Consider the following 19,558-nt stretch of genomic DNA (forward strand, 5'->3'; position numbering starts at 1 on the left):
TACTCCGTTAGCCTTCGAGGATCCCACGTCTTGCCAGAAGGCAGTGGTTTCCTTCTGTACTACCCCCAGATGGACAGGTTGCCTCCTCTGCCAGTTCAGACACACTGAAAATTTTCATTTTAAGCCTTGACTCCTGTTAAGGTCTTCACATGTATCCCTGTGCATGGGGCCCATGTTATACCCCACGGGACTGGGTCCCCACCAGAATTTTGCCGCTACCATAGCTTCGACTACAGTACTGTTGCCCATCCCTATGGCGTGGATCCGCCTGACAAGATTTATCTATGTAGATACAGATCATGTTCGACATATCATGGACTGGGTTAAGGCAGCTCCATTGTTTAAAAAAAGAAGTAGAAAGAAGTGCACCAATCCTAGGGACATCACCCTTTTGTGACACTACCTTAAGATAATTGAGAAGATTATAGAACAGAGGCTGAAAGAAATAATGGAAGATCAATTTAAAAAGGAAAAACATGGAATTAGAAGAAATAGAGGAACTACAGACCTAATTTTTTCACTCTGGCAGTCAAGGGAAATTTTTTGGGAAAAAGGGAAGGTCCTGATAATAGTGTTTTAGGATTTGGAAAAAGCATATGACAGAGTGGAGAGGGGAAAAATATGGGAATGTTTAGAAAAACATAATATCCCGGAAAAACTAATTAAAAAAGTTCAGATGTTGTATGATGGTTGTGCAAGTAGGAGATGGAAGAACTCAGTGTAGAAGAAGGGAGTTCTCTTTCCCCATTTCAATCGTGGATACTATCATAAAGGAACTCAAAGGAATAGATAAGATCTTAATGCATTTGTTTTTGCTGATGTCGCCATTTGGGGAAAAGCTGAAAGAGATGTTCAGAGGTGACTGGATCTTTGGAACACCAAGTGTAAAGAATGTAAGTTAACTGTGAGCTAGAGCAAAACAGTGGTTATGAAAGTTATAGTATTTTTCTACTCTGATGGTGGGCGGCCTACATGCTGTCAGGAGAAGCGGGGAGCATGGGGCCGACCAATCCAGCACGACGCGAGAGGCCGCTAAGAGAGAGAGACAGAGGCCACTACTACAACGTTGCCAGGAGCACCCGCACGCGTTAAAGTTGTGTCGAAATCCACATAACAATGAAATACAGAGCTTCGTATGTTACAGTTCGATTATGGCCCGTGGATGAGTTTTATTATTTTTATTTATGTATTTATTTCTATTATTTTCTTATATCTTCGATGTAGTATGATACGAGTTAGTTAGTAATGTATATAACAAGTGCATTGACAACAGACCGAAAAACAATTCGTTCGAAAGTACAGAGTTACACAACACATTTTCTTACTTTATCTTACCTTATTCCAGCTGAAGGATCCGTGTTACAGCACCCCGACACTCGCCATCGTCACTAGAGCTGTCACCGGAAATATCCTCGTCACTCGACTCCTCACTGTGGCTGTCGTCTCGCAGATTTATGATATCATCCATGACTGTGTCCAATACCACATCCCTTTTGTAATCGTCCTCTTGAAATTTTTCAGCATGACACACACAAGCCTTCCACTCCTGTTCGGTTACTTTATCCAGCTCCTCTTCCATTAAAGATTGGGCGTCAGTTAGTTTGAACGTTTTGTTCCTTTTCCCTACAGCAGTTTTAACGTTTCCCCAAACCAGCTCTATGGGGTTATATTGACAGTGATAAGGTGGCAGGCGAACAACGGTATGACCCTTTCTGTCAGGAAGTGTATCAATTTCATACATTTTTGCCTTTGGCTTGAATTGTTTCACAAGAGACAACAGTTCGAGTCTGGTGTGATTGCTGTCATGAGGAATATTCCTAGCAGATAACCACGATATAATATCAGCTTTTCGTGTGTTCGTTGTAGGAATTTGTTCTAGCTGTACTGAATGGTAGCTGGCATTGTCCATTACAATCACTGCATCTTTGATGTTCCTTTCGTCAAGAGCGTCTAAAAACTTCAAAAACCACTCTTTAAAAACCATAGCGTTCATATCAGTGTGGTAGTCATCACTGGTCAATTTCACCTTTGGCCTGAAAACCAATTTACATTCCTGCAGAAAACAAGTGCGACTGGAACCTACGTGACAAACAATTCGTCCACCTTTCCCTACAGGAACTTTTAAACCTCCTGTACCCTCTTTATCTTGCCAGATTTTCGTTGGAGCGTAATTCTGATGAATGTAAGTCTCATCTAAATAAAATATATGGGGCGATGGGTCCTTATTCCTCAGGAGATGCATTTTTCTCAAAAACGTTACTCAGGCTGTTACTATATCAGCTCTCTCCATTAAAAATCTTCTCCCGTCGTTGCTTTTTTTATACTTGAACCCCATAGACTTCAGTATCCTCCACAATGAAGTAACTCCACATTTAAATTTTATATCTCTTTCTAAATCACCACATAATTTGTTCAGTGTTGGGTATTCACCCTTTACGTAATAACTGAGGAGAGTTCTTCTAATTACATCTTTATGGAATCCGTTGATTGCCTTTGTTATACAGTTCCTTTTGATTCGTTTGTGCGGTGATTGAAATGAGATGGAATCAGATGACTGGGTACTGTCTTTACCTTACTTTACTATACGCTGAACGGTTCGCGTACAAACTTGACAAGCTTCCGACACACTCTGCTGCACTTTATACACACTCACTAAAGGACCATTATTTTCTGCTTCCTTTTGAAAATATTCATGAACATTGCTGATCAGTTTTCTACCCTGGCTCCTTATCTCCTTCCTCTTCGCCATTGTACGATATGCGTATAGTGCAATTATTATATTAAAAAACAACACAGAGCAACACAAATAGAAACAATAGAAAAAACGAACGTCGCATCACTGCCACGAAAACGTTAATCGAAGAATGCAGTAAAGGACGCGGCAAGAATTACTCATAAAACAAACTCGTCAAACAAGCTCTTTGTAATACCCAATGCACACTAAGACTACTCGGCAACACAGCAGTTCTTGGAGCGAAGTGAACGCGGCAAAGTCTCCGGCCGACTGAATAGTTCTCAGCGCCACCGCTAGGCGATCTTTTGTCTGATTGGACAGTGACGTACTGCCCGCACCCCACTTCCCCTGACAGCATGTAGGCCGCCCGCCATCAGAGTAGAAAAATACTATAGCAGGATAAATACACCTTGTAACCTCACCCTCGAGGGAGAGAACATTGAATGTATAAATACCTTTAAATATCTGGGGAGTACTTTATCAAATAACGGTAGTGTCAAGAATGATCTTTTTGCACCCTGTTTAAGACTTCAAACTTCTTCAATCAAGTGCGCAACGTGGTATGGCACAAATGTTAAAAGAGAAGCAAGTCAACTGCAAGCTTGTGAAATGAAGTTCCTTAGATCAGCCGTACAGAAAACAAGGACAGAAATAGGAATGATCAGATACGAAGAGACCTGTAGGTCAACCTGACCACAGAAGAAAGGCTGTGTTTAGCAAGGCTGAAGTGGCTAGGATACGTTAGGCAGGCGCAGGCGACTCAAACTCCAAGGAAGTATTCTGAAAAGATTGTTCCAGGATGAAGACCAATTGAAGCCATAAGAAAAGGTGGTTAGATCAGAAACATGGGAAGCCCTAGAGAGAAAAGAAGCATACCATGACTGTAATAAACGGAGGCACATCCTTCTTAGACATCCTACCCTGCTCCCTGGAATGAATGTAATTGTATTGGTAACTATTATGATTTTTAGACATTTGTCAGTTTTTGCTCCGTTATCTGCTTCTTGATGTAATAACAGTTTTCCCCTTGAAAACATTAATATGTAGCACTTTTAAAACAATAAATGCCTTGTTGTAGTGTGACATCTTAGACCTCGCATTTTTATGGCCAACAGCGAGATAAATCTAGGTGAGCAATTCTTTTTCAAGGAACCACTTGAGACCTTTCAAATATGGATATTGTAGTGTGTGGTGAGAGGGAGAACTGCAATAGTGGAAATATAATTTTAAAGTTTTTATTTAAAGTGTCTGAAATATTACATTTTTGGTTGGAACTCTGGACTCTACCGGAATTTATTTTATTTAACTGCAAGAAATATTAATTTGGGTATGTGTGTAATAATTTTTCTTTTAGGCAATAGGGAAGATATATGGAACTGTAAATGAACATTGCAAGATGCAAGGAGTATATTGATTCAAAAATTATGTTACTAGTAAAATTGTATTTAAGAAAACCTCAAGATTGGATTGTTAACATTGCAAGAGTGATTAAGTGACCTGTATATCATGATGTAATATGGTGAAAATTATTTTTTATGTAACGATGTTTTCGTTGTGAAACAGCCTATACTGCATGTGCGGTCATGGGTGTCGCAATAGCAAATCTCGAGAAGTTGCTATCTTAATATGACCTATTAGCGAAAATTTAGGGAATCTAGTGGAAATTGTTTCCCATTGGTTGGTTGTGAATTGGGCCATTTCCGGACTTTCTGCCGGCTTCGGAAATAGCATGCGTGTGCTCGGCGTCATTTACGTCCGACCGCCCTATTGAGCGCAAGCGTGAGGGCTTCCCTCGGGAACTCATGCCTTTCCGCGGTAAGTGTCATTTCAATGTTAATCTCAATGTTATCAGGTTTTGTTGAATGTAATTTTTTACTTTGGTATTTCGGTATTTCCTTGCTTAATGTCATTTTTTAGTTTTAAATTTAACGTGTCCGAGTTAGCCCTTTTCTTTAATTCAACAATTTGTTCATTTGTGTTTTTGAATTCGTAATTGTATCAGTTTGTCAAAAGCGTTAAGTTTCAACTGCTTTGTGATTTAACTTTTGTAATGTTTCGTATGTTATTTTTAATATAGCTGAGCTAGAGGGTGTTTCTTGTAAGTCTTTTCTCCCCCATAACGTCATACATTCCCATAGACCTCTTAGGGCTTCCTTGCACCTTCCACTCTCCTGTCTTAGTTGTCATTTTTAGGCCTGTAAGGGTTCCCTTGTAATGCGTATCAAAAGATACTCGTCACGTTTCCATGTTCTGATATGAATACACCGCCACTGCGTCATGTTAATATTTCCTTATTCATATTGTTAAGTGCCTATATTATTATTACAACTATTTCTTTATTCTCATTCATTTATGTCAATATTTTTTATTATTATGATGATGTGTAGGCGTAATTGTCCCGATTACGGTTACAGATATATCACAGAATTTTCAAGATCCCATGGGTAGATAATAATGTAACCAGTAAGAAGGTAAACAATCATGCCAGTAAACTTCACATGATTTAACCTTCACAAAATGCAGAAAAGCAGCCTATTTTGGTCACATATTAAAAAATAAATAGTACGGCCTGATATAACAGATAACAGATCATAGAAGGCCAGGCGGACGTGGGTGAAGATTAAGTTGGGCAGCAGTGGTTCAACATCATCTATACGACAACTGACATGGAAAGAACAAAATAAGAAAAATTATTCCATGTTAGTTGTCAGACTTCTGTGAGGAAAACATATGAGTAACAACACATGAAATTTATAACCCTTAATTCTGTGAGGAAACAACACCAGAAGAAAAGAAGATGACGAAGTTAAAAGCAAAGAAAGATCAACTTCTTTCATGAGTATTTGAAGATGTTGCTCTCATCCTTACCTTATCAATGACACTCATATCTGTGGAAAATCAGCTGATGGTTCATCCGATCGGTGTTCATTCGATGAAACGCACTGGACATTTCAGGATATTCTGTTATGCAGCATTCGTCTTGCTCTTGCCCCACCGTATTGTCCTACGCCATTTTAGGACAACGAGAAGAGGATGGAAATCGCTGACAGAATGGTGTAGACAGTGAAGTACTCTACCATCTGTAAAATACAGAAGAAGAACTAATGAACACACATTTATCTCTTAATCATTTGTTTTAGACGGTCTGTTGAATTGGACAATTGTCACGACTGTACAATATTTCCCATTGTGATGTTTTAAGAACTATATTTGTAGTTGTCAGCTGAGGATGAGCCTTGAAGGGTCGAAACCGGTAGTGTGAATGATAGTATGTAAATAAATGTATTGATAAGGTGGAGGCTTCAGTATCAATTTCATGTTGTAGCTACAATCAATACGGAAATGAAACTCGTAGATTATGACCATGATCCTTATGTTATCATTGTATTTATAATTTGTTCACAGGGCAAGCAATGCAGTTCCTTCAACATGATGTTTTGCTCATACTTTGTGAGCACCATCAGCCAAAATAACCTAATTCAAGGTAGGTCAGTACATGTCCTAATTTTAATATCTGTTAATGGTTTCATCCTAAATATAAAGGATTACTATGTATTGGAAAGATGGTTTTTATTAATGTATCAACTTATTCTGAATTCAAATACGGCTCTTCAATGAGATTCAGAACTTGCAAAATATGAAGGTGACCGAGGTATGAGTGATGCTAATAATACCGTTCCTTATGCAGCCAGTCCCTGTTATGAATGATGTGAAAATATCACTCATAGGGTCGGTTGGTGCATACATTTCAGTGGGCTTGGCAGACTGATATGCAATAGCAACTTCTGACTAAGTGAGGAAAGCAACGGGGAACTACCTCACTCCTCATTTTTCTAGTATGCCTCTTCAGTGACGCCTGGGCTATCTATGACAGCTGTTGACGGAACTGTGGAGGATCAAACCAGCCTTTGGGCTGAATACCCAAAATACATACATACTGCACCCGCTCACCTCCTGAGTCCCAGGCTAGCCTTAATCTCAGGGGTGATCAGTTATTAAAAGATGTTAATTTTAATCAATAACATATATATATATAGGCGCACCAAATGAACACAGGGATGAACAGGGCATGCAAATTAAGGTAAAGAGGGGCGGCTCATTCATAGATACAAATTATCAACTCCACAATAGGACTGGGAAGTGACAAATTCCATGGGCATACTGGACTAACTACAATAAAAAGATAGGAAAACTTGTTTCCTGTTGAAATTGCAATAAGGAGCAATTTATTTACATAAATCGCACAAAACAAGTGATTACAATTATTACACTTAGAAATTTCCATCCTGAAAAAGAATACATAGGTACATTTGAATTCACGTCACTACTCTGATAGTGTGAAATACTTGGTGAATTCGCCCCATGGGTTACTGGGGATCGAATCCACATCCGTATGAATGGACGTTTCCCTGCTGGAGATCATCTTCCGGAGACGAGGGCATGAGAGTAACTATTTACTGTCATCTCCACGTTCCGTTGGACATGAGTCACTTCCCGTATGTACATTCTAGTGGGCCGGATCCCCACCGTGGAAATGTTATCGTATCTAAAAAGGGAATTTATTTTACGGACAAACTCTAGCCTATATTTCCAGATTCACAAACATGCCAGGTGTAGCTTGTTAACTCAAAACTTATCAACATTTACTTTTTTCAATACGACAAGACGTACGGAAAGGTTCATTACTATGCTCATACAATGAAGACATGTGCCATCCGTGGGTTATTCCGCACCTACCGCCAACAATCTCCCACGTGGAAAACGAACATCTGGTTCCGACCAATTCGACACATGACGACTGTCCCTATCATATCTTCCTATGATTATTAAATAACTATCATTATCATTCTTTATCCGGTCATTATATTCTGTGATTACCATCAATTATTTTATTATTATCATTAATTTCAATTATCATCCTGTATTTGATTATATGCTATCCTTTGCCGACGTTTCAAACAATGGGGCATTTTTCCTCGTAATTAATCCGCACAAATTAATGATCAGTTTCATAATAAATTATTATTATTATTATTATTATAATTATTATTATTATTATTATTATTATTATTATTGTAACTTAATTTCACGTGTTACACGACTTTTGGCGATATTTATGGTTAATGCATGAACTCTTACAATTTCGGTCTACTTTGGCACTAAGCAATTAATTTAAGACAAGATTCACTTGGATTATTATTATTATTATTATTATTATTTTTAAAATGGAAAGTTTATATTTTTATTTCCACTATTATTTCTAGAATTTAGTCACATACGAAGTATGTTGAGTCCCAATATGAACCACCAAGATCCAATTTACATCGATCGGGACACCACGGTATTCGAAACCGCAACCTTTCTTTCCGTACTGCCATTAATTTTATGGGGACACCATGTCCTCCCGAGACACATCTCAAATCCCATGGCACATCGCAGCTGGGTAACTACATCCAATGCCTGTGATTGCTAACTGAATTCCTTCCTTTTCATTTGAAGTCCCTTTTATTCCACTGGAACTCTTCAAACATGTTATTTAATAATTACTCCTCAGTGCGTGGATTCTGCCAATCATACCACCGGAATCGACCTTACATCATCTTAGGCATCGAGATTTATCTATTTCATCATAAGAAACAGTACAGCTCAATTCTAACCTCATTCCGGATTTTCGTCCTGCACAGCTTCCGATCTTAAAAATGGGCTCAAACCACTCTGGGCTTTCAACATAACGTGACCATCCTATACCTGCAAAACGAATTTGTATGGTTATGATAAAGTCCAAAATCATGAAATCAACAATATACGTAAAAATCAAATTTACTGCCCGAATTAAAGTCTTTTACGCCACATGTTATCTACATTGATTATTACTTTCACCTGCAAACTTTCACAGCATTATTATTATTATTATTATTATTATTATTTCCTTCACTTTAACTTGCACACTCACAAAGCATTATTATTATTATTATTATTATTATTTCATTACCTTCCGTACGCAAACACAAATTTTACACACCCTGGCACTTTCATAATCTGTATAATACATCCAAGTTCATCCAAATAATTTTAACACAAGACTATAGATTTTTATTTAACAAATCCACCAAAAACACGACAGATTTAATAGAATAACTATAGAATTTTAACATCCAACAAAATCATTCTCTCCACTTTTAACATCGTCATTCAAACCTCAAAATTATTCCCCATCATTGAAAATAACTTAAATAAATACAGTCACCTAAGTAAACTAGAAGTTCAGGACTTCATTTCTATTTTAAAATTGGTTGTTAGTAATTTTTTCACCTTTGACAACACTATACATCAACAAGATGGCTCAGCAATGGGGTCACTGGCCTCAGGCATCTTGGCAGAGATCTATCTACACTTCTTAGAATACAGAAAAATTGATCATTTTACCAATATCCTCTTTTGGGCCAAATATGTTGTTGATACGCTCGTTATTATGAACGAAGAAATTAACACCGCAGCTTCTACACCTCTACTTCTCAACAACATTGACTCTCACGTTAAATTTACTCTCAAATCCAAAACTAACAAAAGCTATACATTTTTTAGATTTAACTATCAACAGACATCCTCCTCTTTATAATACAAATTTTTTTCTTTAGAAAGCGAAGACAAACAGCAACTATCCGACAAGATTCTACGTACCCACAAGCACAAACATGCATCATACAATAGCTTAATTTTTCGTGCCATTAATATACCAATGTCTAAGAACGATTTAAAAAATGAATTGAATACTATCCGTGCTATTGCTAAATCTAACGGCTATAACAATTTCTTCATAGATCGAATAATTAATAGCCAGCCCCGTGGTGTAAGGGTAGCGTGCCTGCCTCTTACCTGGAGGCCACGGGTTCAATTCCCGGCCAGGTCAAGGATTTTAACCTGGACCTGAGGGCTGGTTCGAGGTGGAATAACGCGAAACAAATCATGACAACAGTAGCAATGAAAGTGATACCAAAAGGCGTTGGTAATAAAAAGAAATGGTTTCATGAGGCATGTCAAGATGCAGTTAATGAAGTGGCAATATGGCATAATAAGTGGTTGCAGTCTAGTAAGAATGTAGATGTTGAACTATACAGAGAAAAACAGAAAGAACAGGTTGGGGGTTGCACATAGGGTTAACGGCTCTATTATTAAAAAAAAAAAGAAAGGTCGTTACGAATATCTCACATTTGCCTCGCATGAATAAGAATGGATATCAAAATATGACGACCCTGCAATGGAAATCGGCTTTATGAATAGGAACTTGGAATGTAAGAACCCTGTATAAACCTCGCTCCTTCAAAATCCTAAGTCAACAGCTAGAGAAGTATAGAGTGGGAATTGCTGCAATTCAAGAGACTAGATTATTAGGTAAGGGTATACAGGACATACAGAAGTATGAGAGTGGTAAAGAAACTGGACCCCACAAATTTGGTACTGCATTTTGTGTCCAAAATTCACTAGTATCGTCAGTACTCTCCTTTGAACATGTGAATGAAAGACTATGCTATTGGAGGGTACATTCTAAATGGTTTAACGTATCACTGGTGAACTGCCATGCCCCCACAAACGATAAGGACTGTAAAAGCATACTGTATAATTTGTGTAATTTCATCTCTCCTCATCCCTGACCCCATATAAGGACCCAGGACGAAGGAGTACACGTACATAGATACACACACGTTTCCATGCTGACTTATGCAACAGAGACTGGATAATGGAGGAAATAAATAAAAGTAGGATACAGGCCTGCAAGATGAAGAACCTTAGGTGTAGGACTGGAATGGCAAGATTTGACGAGGAACCCATAACAGCTGAATAGAAAGATCAAGATTAGTGATATGGTCACAAGTGGAGAATGAAAGAGGAAAGATGGTTGAGGGGGATGTTTGATATGAGAATGAAAGGAAGGAGACCTAAGGTAAAGTCAAGAGACAGATGGCTGCAAGGCGTTAAAGACTTCAACAGAAAAAGTTAGAAGAGAACTGAATGAGGTATAATCCCAGTGGGGGGCACACTGTATTTCTAACTTAATATGTTAGTATAAATGATGTGTTCATTACGCCTGCCAGAGACCAACCTGCCTGCCCCTAGAAGTAACCTGAAGTAACAGTCCAGGCGCCACTATCCATTGCTTCTGCCAAGGATCACGGGCATTGGCCAAGATATCTAACATTAAGACATCATTCCCTCCAATGAAGAGATAAAGATTTTGTTACTAACCACTGCAGAAGAAAAAAGGATAAAGAGGCCCGCAAAGTTTGAAAGTGTCATGGCATCAGACAATAACCTTACACTTTCTCAATTCCTCCCATAATCTCGGGGCTTACAGCAAGAAAAAAAAATGGTCATTTAGTAGCTGTAATGTATTTTTGCACATCCTGGCCAATCTGTCATGAGAACAGTGGCCCCTTCCAGGTCATATTCCTTTTGAGAGGCTCTTTGCTATCGCCGCGGCACATACTGTGCGCACGGTAAGGAAAAAAATAAAAATGAAAAGACAGCCATATAAAACTAACAGTTGGCAGCAGTGAAATTCTTCTTCCTTTACTGCTACTAGTGGAAACCTAAGTATTGAACGAAGGCCAGTCACTTTGCATGCACCACAGTAGTGCCTCGTGTTACTAACATTGCGGGACAAACTCTGTAGTTATGCCCTGAATGTGGACAGACAGAAAAGAAGGTGGTGGAGAGGCTTATGTTTCTAATACACCCGGTCAATACTGGAAACTGGTCAAGATGATAAAATTTAATACGGGTCGTTCATAAAGTTCTGCAATTGATACTGTGCAGCTGAAAAAACAAACTGCAATATATTAATGAACGTAGGTTTTCGTGGCTCATTGTCGATAGTATGGTCGTGACTTCCACATTCCTTCAAAGAATCTCTTTGCTCACTCTCGGAGGCATGCCCTGATGAAGACCAATGTAATTTGGTGGAAAGCTCAGCTTTGTTAAATATATATAAGTGGTTTTAATCCAGATAGCATATTTATTTCTTTATTTTAACACCTTAAGTGCCACGTATGCAGTAAAAAAAAATTCCATCCAGGCCATACTTTCTTTTTTTACTATAGAGTATAAAATGGTGCTCCTTATTACAGAAATGTACCTTTTAGTCACCTTGGGCCAAAATTGTAGTCATAACATTGTGTTGAAATTGTGGTGACACATTGGTCTCGCACGGCCACTGACACTACCTTCCAGCTGTATAGGCCGCGTGAGACCAATGTGTCACCACGTATCTCAGCACAGTTCTCACCTTCCTGACACACTGGTATACGTCTGTCTCATTAGCTCATGAACTACTAAAGAATAAAACTCTTATCTTTGGAACACTGAAATCTAATCGGAAGTATAATCCAACCGATGTTACTAAAAGGAAGTTAGCAAGAGGAAAGACAAGAGCCCGGGAAAGTAACACTGATGTGGTTGTTCAGAAATGGCACGATAAAAAAAACGTCTTAATTTTGACAACTAAACACACTGGTGAGATGGTCACTATTCAGAGGAGGGATGGTGAAGAGCAAAAACCACGGAGTGTTATAGAGTATAACAAATACAAACCGTACATTGATTTATCAGATCATAAAGAGCTATAGTACTTCCCTGAGACGGAGTAAAATGGTACAAAAAATAGCTATAGAGATATTGATCAGCATAAGTATAGTAAATGCCATCTATATTTCCAATCAAATTTTCACATTCCCTCAAAAGTACCAAACAAACAGGTATTACCCCACCGACTGGAGGATGTAGGCCGCTAGGGAAGACAGAGATGCAGTAATTCTTACGAAGAGATCCATCAGGAATCAAGAAGGCCATATGCCATGAGGAAGACTCTACAGTCTAAGTTCAAATGACCAACCTGTGAAAATTTCTTCTTCTTTTTGGACTGTTTCTTCAAAGTGCACAGATTTGTAGTGTGATTGTGACTGTAAAACACAGTTTGACTCATATTTCTTCACAAAGTCTCATTTGTTATACTTTAAATTCATATGCAAAAAGTGTACCAATTTTGTAATGTGATTGCGAATGAGACAAAGTTACAAATATTTTTTCTAGAAAGTTCATGTAATTTTTTGTCCTATGTTTTCAATTTGTCTATAGGCCTAGACCCTAATATGAGACAATGAACAATGAGTACACTATACAGTACAATATTTTGTTATTTGTACACATGACACGATCACAAAACAATAAATAATGTCAAAATTATTGTGGGGGATATATTACAGTGACGTACAGGCTACGTGGTGCCACATCGGACTCTCAAATGGACAGGCCAAGAATAGATTCATGACGTACTGGCCACCTACTTTCATTTAACATACGTTTACATGTCAAATGTGATGACAGTATGGCACCACGGGGCCCAAGACTGAGAGTGCGCGAGTCCACAGCGGACTCACGCGGACCGAATGGCATTAAGTTCTGTGAGTCAACGTTGGTCTCACGTGGCACTCAAGGAGTTAAACTGCAATGTATGTTACTTACCACTTGCCCTCCCTCAGCTTGCCAAGACTCATGAGTCACACTGCGCTGTTTCATCTGCACACCAAATCAGTACACAAGTCGCACTAGTCTCCACCGTTCTCTGGCCGTGTGCCCTCTTGCTCCCTGCTTCTCCTCCACCTGTTCATGGGTCATGTTGTTCTGCCAAGTCTGCAATAGTTCACAATCAATAGCTTCCATCTGAACCAGGGTTCCTTGAGTTTGCACTTGGCCACCTTCCATTGCTACGATCTGTATTGTAAAAATTAAAGTGAAGAAATAATTGATCTGCACCAAAACTGAGTATATTATCAAGTTATACATAGTAAGATAGAACCAAGAACAGGACCTCTTAAGAGGATAAACACTTTGATAGGCTAGAGTGAGACAAGATAGAAATAGGAAGGTAATGTGAAAGGAAAAGGACAGTCTGCACATCTTCATACACTGTCAGTCTTTAAAGAACCCCCTTTTCTTTCAATACAGTTAATAAGATACAAGAATAGAGAACATGTTAAGCGAGAAAACGTACTATTGAATACAGGTGTGAAAAAGATAAGAGAACAAAGATGAAAACACTTCCCTAACAACAGTGCCTTCAAAGGTGGGTAAAGCATAACACAAGAAATGAAAAAATTAATGAAATGGTGTACGGCTTTTAGTGCCGGAGGTGTCCGAGGACAAGTTCGGCTCGCCAGATGCAGGTCTTTTTATTTGACAGCCGTAGGCGACCTGCGCGACGTGATGAGGATGAAAAGATGATGAAGGCGACACGTACACCCAGCCCCAGTGTCGGCTAAATTAACCAATTATGGTTAAATTTCCCGACCTTGCTGGGAATCGAACCCAGCACCCCTGTGACCAAAGGCCAGCACACTAACCATTTAATCATGGAGCCGGACAAAACAAATATGAATATATTATTGCAGATCACACTCTTTCTAAAACAAATGTTAGCTCACTGGGTTATGAAACATGGTTTTCTGGTCACACTCTTCCACCCTGAATTATTTGGAGATTAAACTCTGCCATCTGCAAGAAAATGACTGACCACCATCTTGAATCAAAACCGCCGGAATGCGACAACTCCTTGATCGACTCAAATCAAAACTCGAAGGTGCGAGTTTCAACATACAAGCCACCGCTGAAAGATGTGGACACCTATTTCCTGGATTGTAAGTTAGTCTTCATTAGTAAGCAATTTCACAACTATCAGTATCCATAACTGAGCTACCAAAAAACCCGCCTGTCAACTTCACACAATTTTCCTAATCTGTAGGTAGGCAACAAATATTCACTACCCTTCACTATATCACTCAACACAGAAATTTCTAACTTCTGAATGGGATGCGAAATAAAAGCACAAACAGGCTTCCTCAGTTATTCAGCAATTTCACAGAAAACCAGCGCACCAAATTGGACATGCTGAGGCTAATAGCTTGCTTTCCAATGGTGTAATTTAGCGTGTAAAGTTCAGGAATTCAAGGACTTTTCTCATTTTCACACAACTTTTCCTGACCTGCCTCGTGAGGTAAGGGCTCTTATCTGTGTTGAAAATCACGTTCCTTTCACAAGGGATGACAAAGAACATTTTCAGAGATAGGAAAAATGTGATCGTACTAAAGGGTAAGGGCGAAAATTTGTGATGCAATAATCTTTATACAGATTTAACACGACGTGAATCGAGACTTCAAATTTACAATGCGCTAAGTGAGAAAACGTCTTAATGAAGAATGCACTAATCAGGTTTCACTGTGTATAACTTACCCTGCACTGGTTTTGTTCCTTTCCTTTATGTATAATGAGCTGCAGGATTCCTTTCCTCTCTTGTCTGTCCTGTGTTCGTAGTCTTTTACCACCTGTATTCATCTTAATCATTTTCTCTTTCCTTTTTCTATGTTTATCCAACTTTCTTATCATACATTTCCCATATAAAAACTCATCAGTCAAGATGATCTCTCAGTGAGTGCTAGCAGAAGTGAGATCAATGTGAGCAATTGTCATTTCTTAACACTTCTAAGCGCAAGCATTTCAAAATCCAGCCTTCACTGGACGTATATTTAAAGGCTAGCATACCTGTGCACCAAACTGGTTTGAAATTAACAGAGATATAGTATCGTAAAACAATTTTGATTATATTGGAAATAGCTTTTTGGTCCACCATATACTGTATAGTGTGTTTAGTCTTGTAGCAAGGTAATTTGCATACGGATTCAAATTTGTCTACAGATATGAATCAAATAACGGGCATGACAATGGTACAATTTTTCGAGAAATAAAACCTAAAATTTAGTTTCTGTACCTTTCCCATCAACATGAAGAGGGCTAAGATAACATCTAATTTTCATTGAATGGAATCAATTTCCTTACCCTAGATCGGAATGGAAATAACATTCCTTGGGACTAGAGCTAAATCTTGGGATGAAAACTTAAGAATAATTACTTTAAAAATACTCATTTCTTGTTATCCCAGTAAAAAATTTCCTGCAGAATTATCGCATCTAGCACAAAACAACACTCTGTTTTGTATCAATCCGGTAATATCAACATCAGTCATTAGAATTGTAAACTACTATTCTCAAACACTAAAACACTCATTTAATATGCCTAGTACAGCAACGCTAGAAAAATTATCCTTTATTATCGACACCATTTGCGGGAGGAGTACATGAACAACCAGTCTAATTTTACACATCGATAACAAGGTGAAAAATAGTTAAAATGAATCGATAGATATATGAAACAAGAGAATGAAGCTACCTAGATGGCTGTGAAAATACCTCGGACATAGTTCAGAGGAAAATCATGAGATGGAATGACAATGCAGATGCGTGTCAGAGATATCACTCCACAGCAGCAGACAGCTACTGCACAACGTGTGCTACACGTCACTCCACGCTGTGGAGTTAAGAAAAAAAATTTCTTTAAAAGAGATTCAGTACTTTTAATGTACCAAAAAATTCGAAGAAACTTTCCAGGAAAGGCTAAATTATGGATTTTAGAAGAGTTCCTACGTACCCGATGCGCATGAGACAATGAGTCACCAGAATAACCATTCGCTTGCAACAAAGCAGTAAACGTTTGACGCCATCTTCAAACACTTGCAGGCCAACGTGATAGTCTGGAGCAGAGAGGGGATCATCCTGAAATGTAAGACAGCTCAATAGAACCTTTTTTCTATGCTGTACTTTATTTTGTTCAGTGATTAATTTCACTTCTTAAAACAAACTTACATACCTCACAAACTGTATGTATACCAGAATAATCGCAGTATTTTTTATATTCAAAATTTCATGGTGAAAATTTGGGATGCATTGACCACTTAGGTTAGACTCTGTATATTTAATTAGTAAATCTGTCCTCAATAACTGAAATATCAAATTAACAGCTGCATTCAGAAACATTTTTTCATTTGCAGAACTTATCTTCATAACTTTATACAGCGATGGGAAAAGTACAGAATAAAAGTAATTGGGCAGAATTACAGTTAAATATTTCTCGTGTAACTCAAATACAATTCCTGGTGATCGTATTCCTTAGTCTAGAGAAGGCTAGAGATATAGTGTTAATAGAGAAAAGCTGTGAGAAATGCTGGAAAGAAAAGGATTTGGAAGGCAATCAAGGAAACTAGCGAAAGCCACGTATAACAAATATTTCAGTTCTGTCCAGACTCCTTTAGGGAGAACAGATTGGTTTAGAAACCAAACTGGACTAAAACAGGGAAGTGCATTATCTCCACTTACGTTTATAATGGTTATGGATGAAATTCTAAAGGAAACAAAGACAAGATATGGAGAGGATATGAAAATATTGTTGTTTGCAGATTACAGTGATCTGGGCAGTGCAAATCTAACTAGAGGCTTTAAATGACAATATTGAGAAATGTCATATGAAAATGAGCGTGGAGAAGAGCAAAACAGTGCTGATGACAGGAGAAAGAGAAGGAAAAGGTATTGTTGGTATCAGGGGAATAAACCTTGAGGTGGTTGAATGCTTCAAATATTTGGAAAGTGAAATAATGCAAGACGCTAGGAGACCAGCAGAATGGTACAAGTGGGAAATACGTTCTAACAGAATGTAATGAAACCTGGTTGGAGACAGAAGTTCCTATAAAATGTACAGAGAATGTAGATGATGTACTATACCCCCATATTAAAGTATGGACTTGGAATTGACAGCAAGAGTAAAATTCAGGCCACTGAGATGAAGTTACTGAGGAAAAAGGTAGGGAAGACAAGGAAAGACAGAGTAAGAAATGTTGAGGTCAGAAAAGTGATAAGGGTAAAAAAAAAACCAACTGAGTGATAGGATGCAGAAGATTAAATTGAGATGGTCTGGACATGTTATGAGGATGGAGGAGGGAAGGGTACCACAACAAATGTTGGAGGCTAAGATAGAAGGAAAGAGGGCAAGAGGGAGGCGGAGAACAATATGGATGGACTCTGTCAAGAACAGTATAACAAAAAGATTACTGAACTGGAATACAATTACTGAAGAGGAGTGGTGGGAGGAGAGGCAACCTGGCAGGAGCTGGACAAGGGGAAATAAAAATGATGAAAATTATCAATTGTCTGCCTCTGCGGTGTAGTGGTTAGTGTGATTAGCTGCCATGCCCAGAGGCCTGGGTTCAATTCCCGCCCTGCCACGAAATTTAAGTAGTACGAGGACTGGAATGCTGTCCACTCAGCCTCGGAAGGTCAAACGAGTAGAGGGGGTTCGATTCCCACTTTAGCCATCCACAAAGGGGTTTTCCACTTTTTCTCCGGGAAAATGCCGGGATGGTACCTAACGTAAGGCCACGGCCACTGCCTTGCCCAATCTCTTGCAATCCTCCCAGCCCCCACAAGGTCCATGTTCAGAGGTGAGGCCGCCTGGGCGAGGTACTTCTCAGTTGGACCCCGGACGCTCGAGGACACTGCCTTAGAGGCGTAACAGGTGGGATCCCTCGCTGAATCCAAGAGGGTAAATGCATTTAATAATAAAACAACAAGCAATCAGTAGAATTACAGTTAATTCACAGAATGAGAGCTAATCACTGACTTTCTTTTTTCTTCACATGGGGCTGCATTGATCACTCATATTTTTTCTAAATCAAAGAGGCCATAAGTGGCCATCATCCCTAAGTGAGACTAAACTTTGCTTGGGAACTATGATTTTGAAAGTTTATTTAGTCACATTCTTTTTTGAAAATTATTTTCATATTTATTCAAATAAGGCAATGGAAATTCAACCCCTTTGCCATCACTTGTTCATTCCACTTGCATTCTTGACAAGGTAGTACACGATTAAGTTTCAGTCCGGTGGTATTTGAAGGTGCTCAAATACGTCAGCCTCATGTGGGTAGATTTACTGGCATGTAAAAGAACTCCTGCAGGACAAAATTCCAGCACCTCGATGTCTCCGAAAACCGTACAATGAAGTTAGTGGGATGTCAAGCAAATAACATTATTGCACTCCTTTAGGGAACCTAAATTATTTGTCCCGAATGAGTAAATTTATAATACTAATATAATGGGTCCGTTAATGGACTTTATAAATTTTCAGGCGAACTCATTCCTGTTGCCAGCATTTCACCCCAGTGTGCTAATTTGTGCTTGCGAGTTGGTGAAAAGCACACCTACGAAGACGCATGGCTAGTGCATACCGTGGAGACCACTGACCAATAATGGACCCAATATTATAAACATACTCCTTCAGCACAAATAATTTAGGATCCCTACACTCTTCATGGCTTTACTTCTAAATTGGTGTTTTGACTGATTCTGGCTCTGCCTGGTGGTTATGCGCTGAAACAGACATCCAGCCAATCCCAAACTGCCATTCATATCGACATATCTCGGAGCCTAACTGCCGATTCTAAATTTACATTCACCACGTGGTTAACGTAACTCACTCAGCATATATGTTATTCGGTACAGTTTGCGATCTTATGCATTTTTCTTCAGTAATTTGTGTTTTTCATGTGAGTCTATCTTTCTAGTATAGTACAGCATAGCATAATTTAGTACAATAGAGGTTTAATAGTTCAGTGTATAAGAATATAGCTGTAGTTTTATTTATGCCCGTGTGTTGGTTAGTGTACTTTGTGCATATTTAGCATGTCTCAGTGTAATTTGGAAAATACAAGTGGCAAGAAAGTGACTCAGATCAGTGGAGTGTTCCCTTTGTAGGCCCTAACCTTCCTGTGCTAGCCATTAGCGGTGAGTGATGTGTTATTTCCTCATTCTCTCTCATTAATATATTCTCTTTTTACTGTTGGATGTTTCTAGAAAGGGTTGTTTTGTGAATTTGTTTTCAATCCAGACTCAT

The 19,558-nt window shown here is 38.7% G+C and overlaps 1 long non-coding RNA gene across 1 annotated transcript in view; it reads right to left on the bottom strand.

Moving 5' to 3' along the window:
- Positions 1-19,558, bottom strand: part of LOC137502181 (uncharacterized) — a 42,288-nt gene that overhangs the window by 14,744 nt on the left and 7,986 nt on the right. Inside the window, exons 2-3 of the long non-coding RNA XR_011018701.1 lie at positions 13,253-13,501; positions 5,603-5,814 (exon numbers count right to left, since the gene is read on the bottom strand). This is a non-coding gene — a long non-coding RNA (uncharacterized lncRNA). The remainder of the gene's footprint in view (positions 1-5,602; positions 5,815-13,252; positions 13,502-19,558) is intronic.

Source organism: Anabrus simplex, chromosome 9 (assembly GCF_040414725.1).
Source record: "Anabrus simplex isolate iqAnaSimp1 chromosome 9, ASM4041472v1, whole genome shotgun sequence".
In the NCBI taxonomy this organism is placed as follows: domain Eukaryota; kingdom Metazoa; phylum Arthropoda; class Insecta; order Orthoptera; family Tettigoniidae; genus Anabrus; species Anabrus simplex.